Source organism: Canis aureus, chromosome 35, assembly GCF_053574225.1.
Source record: "Canis aureus isolate CA01 chromosome 35, VMU_Caureus_v.1.0, whole genome shotgun sequence".
Classification (NCBI taxonomy): Eukaryota; Metazoa; Chordata; class Mammalia; order Carnivora; family Canidae; genus Canis; species Canis aureus.
The window spans coordinates 19,470,865-19,478,991 of NC_135645.1; positions in this window are offsets into that span (position 1 = coordinate 19,470,865).

Genomic DNA, 8,127 nt, shown 5'->3' on the forward strand with positions numbered 1-8,127 from the left:
AGACTCTTCCCTTTTCTTCTGGGATCACAAAAAATTCTTTGTTAAAAATAATCTCAGCAGGTGAAAAAAAATTAGCAGACAAAGGCCCTACCAAGCAACAGCAGATACATGAAAAATTCTTGCTTTCTTTGCAAGCTATTTATGAAGAGTGTATTAATTTCTACTGCTGTATAATAAATTATCACAAACTTAGTGGCTTAAAGCAATGCAATTTATTATCTTATGGTTTCTATAGGTCAGAAGTCTGAGCACGGTATAGATGGGTTGTCTTCTCAAAGTTTTATAGGGTTGCAATCAAGGATAAAAATAGGTCTCAGTTGTACTTATTCTCATCTAAGGCTCAGTGCTCTCTTCTAAGTTCATAAAGTTGTTGGGAGAATCTGTTCCCTGTAGTCATAGGTGTGTTCCCAATTTCTTAAAACTGTTGACCAAGGAAGACTCCTGGAGACTACCTTCAGTTCCTTACTAGTGTCTGCTTTTTTTTTCCAAGCCAGCGGGAACATTGTCTCTGACTTTGAATCTCTGACTGCTAGACTCAGATCTAAAGGCACATCTGATTAGGTCAGGTCCACCCGATACTTTCTCTACCTTAAAGTCAATTGATTGGGGATTATCATTTGATGGACAAAATCCCGTCCTGGTAGCACCTACAGTTGAACAAGTGGGAGAACTATGGGGACACCAGGGAGCTTCCCGTGCAGGAAGGCTGAGCTGACAATGCAGATGTTTGACCTCACAACAGAAGAGCAAGCTATTGTTGGCTCAGCTCTAGAGTAGTGAAAGGTAAATACCTCCAAAGGGTCCCCCTCCTTTCTATCTGTACGCATATCACTTCATTTTCTCCCCGACAAAAAAAAAAGTTACAAAGAATTACCTCCCTAGGCTGGAAAATTAGGATAAAAAAGAGGAAGATAATGAAGAAATAATGACTATGTGTTGAAAGTGAGGAAGAATGCAATTGAGGAGATACAAGAAGAAATGAAAGCAAGCAAGCATCCGTGAGGGAGAGTTGGTGTCAGGGTTTATGGGTTCGAAATAAAGGTAGAAGGAGAGAAGGCATTGTAGGAAAAAGAGGGGTTGGAAAAAGCCAGGTGGGGACAGCAGCTTTGAAAGTAACAATAATGATGGCATTTGTGGCCATAGATTGGCTTTGAACAAGGCACTCTGCTTCTTTTTAGTAAATAATTTCCTGTGGTGAAGGAAGGCTGATGGCAGCACATATTTGTGTATATATCTTGATCTTGTTGACAGTGTTTCTCAGCACTCACTTTGTTATGGTCTGGCTGCTGCTTCGAAGAGCCAGGCAAAGCTGATAATATTACACTTAATAAAAACGTACAAAGGCCAAAAACATAGCTACAAACAAAAGAAATTAAAAATAGCCCAAGGTAGTCTTATAACCTCCTTGCATCAAACCATTTGGACAAGAAAGCGAGAATGTATATAGCTCCGTGTGGTTTTTATTCCCCCTTTTCGCTTTTAATATACTAACAAAGATGAATATAATTTAAAGCAACTTCACAAATCCATTTCCCCCAGAGCACCAGTGGATAAAGAAAGATTGCATCTCGGTACCACGTGGTTCTTAGTTACTAAATCAGAAATGATCAAATAAAGTTAATGACAGGGCTTGGCTAAGCTGAGACTTTCAGTAGCATGTGTGTGTGTGTGTGTGTGTGTGTGTGCAAAATCAAGTGCAGATGTATTCCAAATAGCTGTCTTTCAAGCAGGCCATATGTATCTTTTAAATAATGTATCTTTAAAAATAAATCACGAAGGACTGCAGAAGTATTTTCTTTTAAAAATAAGGAATATATAATATCACAAATACAGAAGATATCATTTTGGCTTCTGATTTTTTGATGTTCCTGAGCTTTTAGGTTCTTAGATCTATAAAAGAAGGGTGTAGGCCTTAGTTGTGCATTCCTGTGGCACCATCTGTTAGTAGCAAACAAGATGAGCACATATGCTGGCTGCTTCTAATGTTCCTTATAAAGATTCACTTTTCTCTTTGAAGAGACACTGTTGACCATGAGGTTATGCAGTTGACTCATTTTCATTTTCCTGTGGGAATTTGTGAGGGTGCTGCAAAGAAAGGAGGGGAATTGAAAAGACACCCCGCCCCCCGCCAAAAAACTTTAGGGCATAGCAGAGAGGTGATTCAGAATCCAACATTCTAGAAAAACTGATGCCCATTCTGATTAGGTGACTACTTATTTGGACTTTTGTAAGACATCTCCTGTAAGAATGAAAAGGAGTTTTTCTGAGAATAGAGGCAGAGATTTGCAGGAGTCTTGATAATGGCTGCCAAAGCCAGCAATGGCCCCAAGATTACTAGTCTAAAATAAAAGGCATAATTCATGATAATATTTTATTAATTGACTAATTAGCTAAGTCACCTACTTGACCTCCTCGGGTGTGTGCACCTACTTTTTCCCTCTGGCTTCTAGATCTGACTCCTTACATAGGAGTCAGATTATCAGGCATCATTTCCATCACTGGGTCTTCAAATTAAAAAAAAAAAATGCTTGTGCTCCAATCCCCATGTCTTTCAATATGAGTGTTTACTAAGCTATCAGAAAGCAGTGACGCTTGTGGGGTAGGCACGGCTTTTCAAAATACAGTTTAGGAAAGCCCCTGGTTTCTGAAGGAGGTAGTGCTATTTTTCATCACAGGACACTCACTCAGTACTCCTAGATTCTTTGGTTCAGGAAAATATGCTGCATCATTTTGTAAGTTATGGCGGCAAAACACTACAAGCAATCTTGTGAAGCTGATGTGTTCCTTCTGTTGTTTGATCTTCATTTTGGTTAGATATAAACCCTAATGGAGATTGGCATGGAGGATCCTGGTCTGAAAAGGTTACAGCTGGGGCACCTAGGTGGCGCAGTTGGTTAAGCATCAGACCCTAGGTGTGGGCTCAGGTCCTTATCTCAGGGTCCTGATCTCAGGGTCCTGAGATGGAGTGCCAGGTCGGACCCCACGCTCAGCTCAGAGTCTGCTTGAGATTCTCTCTCCCTCTCTCTCTGCCTCTCCCACTTGTGCTCTCTCTCTCTCTCTAAAATAAATAAATAAATCTCTTTTAAAAAGATTACAGTTAAACCAAAGTCTATATACATATTTTTATCTTATTATGTCTCTACCACACTGCTGTCATTGAGTTTTCCTGGGAGAAGGTACCAGGAGGACCAAGATCAATGTACCAATTTATTGACATTTATTTATTATAATTATAAACATATATAACTTTTGAGGAAAATAAAGTAATTTAATGCATAATAGAATTCACAAATGCATACATAGGATAAAAATTAGCTATTTCAAAATTATTAAGAAATCAGAGCTTCACTTCAGAGCAATAATTAGTTTATTTTTTAATTTTTTTAAAGGTTTTATTTATTTATTCATAAGAGACACAGAGAGAGAGAGAGAGGCAGAGACATAGGCAGAAGGAGAAGCAGGGTCCATGCAGGGAGCCTGATGTGGGACTCGATCCCAGGACTCCGGGATCATGCCCTGAACTGAAGGCATATGCTCAACCACAGAGCCACCCAGGTGCTCCCAGAGCAATAATTACTTTAAATATAAAATTATAGGGATGCCTGGGTGACTCAGTGGTTGAGCGTCTGCTTGGGATCAAGTCCCACATGAGGTTCCCCACAGGGAGCCTGCTTCTCCCTCTGCCTATGTCTCTGCCTCTCTCTGTGTGTCTCTCATAAATAAATAAATAAATAAACAAACAAATAAATAAATAAATAAAACCTTTAAACGTAAAAAATATAAAATTATAATAATGCAATTTTATTCGAAATTTTGTAAATGTTTCCAGTGAAAATTCTCATGAGTGGCATTTGTGTTTGTTCTGTACCTTCATTTGACAAAAATGCTGCTAAGTCCACATTTATGGGTTAACCTGAGTTTTTTCATTCCATCTGGAATGCAAGAGCAAATGAAGAATTCCTTAATTAATCAGATTAGTTTATTCAAATGTTTCTAGGGTGATTATTATGGTACCTCAGTAATCAGACTCAATCTAAATAAATTAATTCAATAAAATATTAGCCTGATTTGTTCTTTAATGGAATCATTTCATTAATACTGTCAGGAGTGAGCAGAAAAGTTTCCAGACATCTTTAAGAACACCAGCAGGGGAAATGTGATCAACAGATTATGACTGCCAGTGGAATTTACCAAGTTAAGGAAACTGTGTTACTGGGATGGTATAAAGGGGAAGTGATACTACTCCCTAATTTACTGAGAAATTAGAGGGTCCCCACATGCAAATACTCATCTTCCACCTTTTTCCATTTCTAAACTCACTCCTAGCTTCTCCCTCTCTTTTCCATTTTCCTGTCTCTGAGAAAGAAATAATCTTTTTAAACTGAGGCTTGTCCTACTTAATGTTCAAATTCCTCTCATTCTTCCATCTCCTCTAGGGCTTTGATTTATCAAATATGTCCTTTACAATTCTCTATCAATAGATCAATCGATTGATCTGTGGAAGAAGAAATACTATATGCATCAGGTTTTTTTTCTAGATTCATTTGATGGGGATATGAAGAACCCATGATTTTTTTCAAACATAGTTAAAAAGGAAAGTGAATTTATCTACAAGTGATTTAGATCTAGGCATTAAGGGTCTGTAGCTGCTAATGTTACAGAAGGGAAGATGACTAGGTTTTAATTGCCCCATAATGGAACATACGACTATGAAGTAACTTTGTCAAAAAAAGTAATGAAAATAAAAGAAAAACTTGATTTTGAGGAAAACTTTAGTTCAAAGTGCTAATTTAATGGAAACTCAAGATGGCTGGTGAGCATGTCAAGTGACACTTGAGGAATACAGTCAGCATCTAGGTTCTTTTTTCCCAATGTTTACATTGCAAATTAGAAAAACAAAATTGAGATGGGGCCTTATATATTAAAAAAGATTTAAACAATGTCTCAGCTAATTGCAATGTGTAGCCCTAATTCCGTTCCTTATTTAAGCAAGCATTAAGAAAACTCACATATAGGGGGCACTTGGAAATTTGAACAGTAAGTAGATATTCAAAGATGTTAAGGAGCTAATGTAAGCTTTTAAGTGATAGCTGGTATTGAGGTTCTGCTTTCATTTCTTTAAAGAGACACGGTGTAGAAATACATACTAATAAATGTATTGATGATGGACTGGTTACCTAGGAAGTTTTGTCCTATTCTATTTTCCATGTTTGAATGCCCCTGATAAACTGCCTCGTGCAATTAATATAAGATTAAAAGAAAGACAGTGGCCCCCTGGATAAGCAATGAAGACTGGCTACCCTTTTAGCTGACTCCCTCTATACTCAATATTTGATACTCAGTTGTCCTGAATCGGTTTAGCTCTACATCAGGACTGCAGTGATGAGGCCTCAGAGTTTAATCATAAGCACCAAAATCACAAAGTGCCTAATCAATGGATTAGAAATAATATCATATTATTATGTGAAAATGGGTTTATTTTTTTAAATAAATTTATTTTTTATTGGTGTTCAATTTACCAACTTACAGAATAACACCCAGTGCTCATCCCGTCAAGTGCCCCCCTCAGTGCCCGTGAAAATGGGTTTAATACAGCCAAGAGATCTAGGATAGACCTAGATCTATTTTTTTTAGATGTGTTTTGTCAATGTATCTTATTCCTACATAAAATAGTAAAATAACTATCAGAGAGTTGTTTTGTTTTGTTTTTATCCACTGCATCATACTGCCGATCATTTGCTACAGAAGACATATTTAAGAAAGGAAGAGTTAGATTTGCCAAAGATGGAGTTCAGTTTTCCAAATGCCTGGGAAAGAAAAAAAAGGCAGAGGAAGTTTCCTGTGACCCTTTTCTTCAGCATGTCCTTTCTTTCTTTCTTTTTTTTTTTTAATTTTATTTATTCATGAGAGACACAAAAAGAGAGACAGAGACAAAAGCAGAGGAAGAAGCAGGCTCCATGCAGGGAGCCCGACATGGGACTCAATCCTGGGTCCCCAGGATCACGCCCTGGGCCGAAGGCAGGCACTAAGCCATTGAGCCACCCAGGGATCACCCAGTGTGTCCTTTTTAACACAAATTATCTCTTTCACTAATGGGCAAACTGAGGAATAGAGTTTATTCAGCCAGTCAAAAAGCAAATAAAAATTGAAAAATGTTTAATAAGCATGGAGTCAAAATAAAGATGATTTTATGGAATGATCTTACCCAGATTGATAACATGCCAACCTTTACCATAGGGATAAGCCTGCTAAGCAGAGCAGAGGACCTGTAAGAGCAGCCCAAAAGCCCATCCCTCTAATAAGGCCAGAATTATACTGAACTACTTTTGTTGCTTGTCTTGTGTTTCAGACCCAAGCAGAACATTTTTGTTATGATATCGTCATGTGTTTGGATGCACAGCGCATAGCTTACTTATCATTGCATCAATGCATCAGCACAATTTTCTAACATATAATAAGCATTTAGTAAATATTGGTTGAATAAATGAATAGATAAATAACTTCATGTGGATTTTACTGTATATTATAATCATTACATTTTAAATGAGCATCTTTCTGCAGGAGGACATGGGGTTGTAAATAGGGAGCCATTAAATACAATAGTTTGTTTCATCATTTTTATATTAGTGACCATTAGCTTCAGTGTCAAGGGGTGTATTTGCTGATATGATCTCCACACTCTGAGGCTGTGGTTTGAAAGGAGCATATAGCATCACGTAGCATCCAGTAAAGAGTGTGGATTTAACCCTCAGTTTAAGATAATCCTCACCACACTGACCATTAGCTCTTCCCCAAGAGTGACAGCTTTCTTTGTCTCCCATGTCTTTGCCCATGTTATTCTTTCTGCTATGAAAGCTCTTTGCCTTATTTGTTTGGCAAGTCCTTACTTCTCCTTGACGACTCAGCTCAGACCATGCTTCTTCCAGGAAGCCTTCTCTAAGCATCCCTGGCCTGGGTGAGATGATGCTCTTCTTTATACTAAGAGACACTCCAGGGGCCCCTCCATAAAGCTTATAATACTGCAACATAATGGTCTATTTCTTTGTCTTTCCCTAAGCCCTGGTTGCTACTCCTACTGCATTTCATCCCACACACAAGCACTGAATAATAAAATACCTAAGAGTAAGAACTATGCCTACATTCTTGATATCTTCAGTGCCTAGAATAATGGGTGGTATACAGCCAATGCTCAATAAATCTTCACAGTTGTTGACGAGGCTTAAAATTAAATAATTGTATAAAGTTGTCATGAAACTTTCATTTCCTATTTCTTTGTCATGAGATAAAACAAACATATACTTCAAAATGATATGACTCCTACTGGTAATGAAAGGAGAGTCACCTTCACGACCAGTTTGACATCACAATTACCTGGGATGATTTAGGGAGCATCAAAAGGACCTAGCCTCCCTACCTGGAAATAACATTCTGGCTGTGACACAATGCCTGAAATCACCATAATTATTAACTACTATGGTTTAGGTAATAAATGCTGCCACTATAGTAAAAAGTTAACTTATAGAGGAAACCTGTTTGATAGTTTGCCAGGAAGCGTGGCATTTAAGTTATGAACATAGGTCAGAGAAGTTTGAGAGAGGAACTGAATTTGAAATACATAAAGAATGGTTCCTTGTTAACCCAACAGCATCACAAGGACACAACTCTAATAAGGAATTCCTAGAATGGGGAAGGTTCTGAAAATAAACTCACCAGTCTCCCCCAGTACCAGTTCTGATTAGAACCTATTTCAATGACAGTGACTAGAGATGCGCCGTCGGTCACTGCAGAATTTCCCTATGTTTAGTTACTCGCACTCCACTTTCCTCATTTTACCACATTTGAGTAGCATCTGTACCATTATTTAATATTTATATTTCAGTTAGATCACTTAAAAATTATATGCCTGGCATAGTCTCAGTCTCAAAATCGTATCTGTGAAACCATGAGTTAAATGTGCTACTTGTCTCTAATACACATTCAGATAATAACAGAGCTACTGAAATAATTGAATTCATCTGGGCATCTTAAGTTGAGAAACACTCAGATCGATCAGAGTTCAATTAGATTGATCAGGGTTCAACTACTGCATCTAAAATTAGCTTGTAATATCTTTAGACAATTTACTTA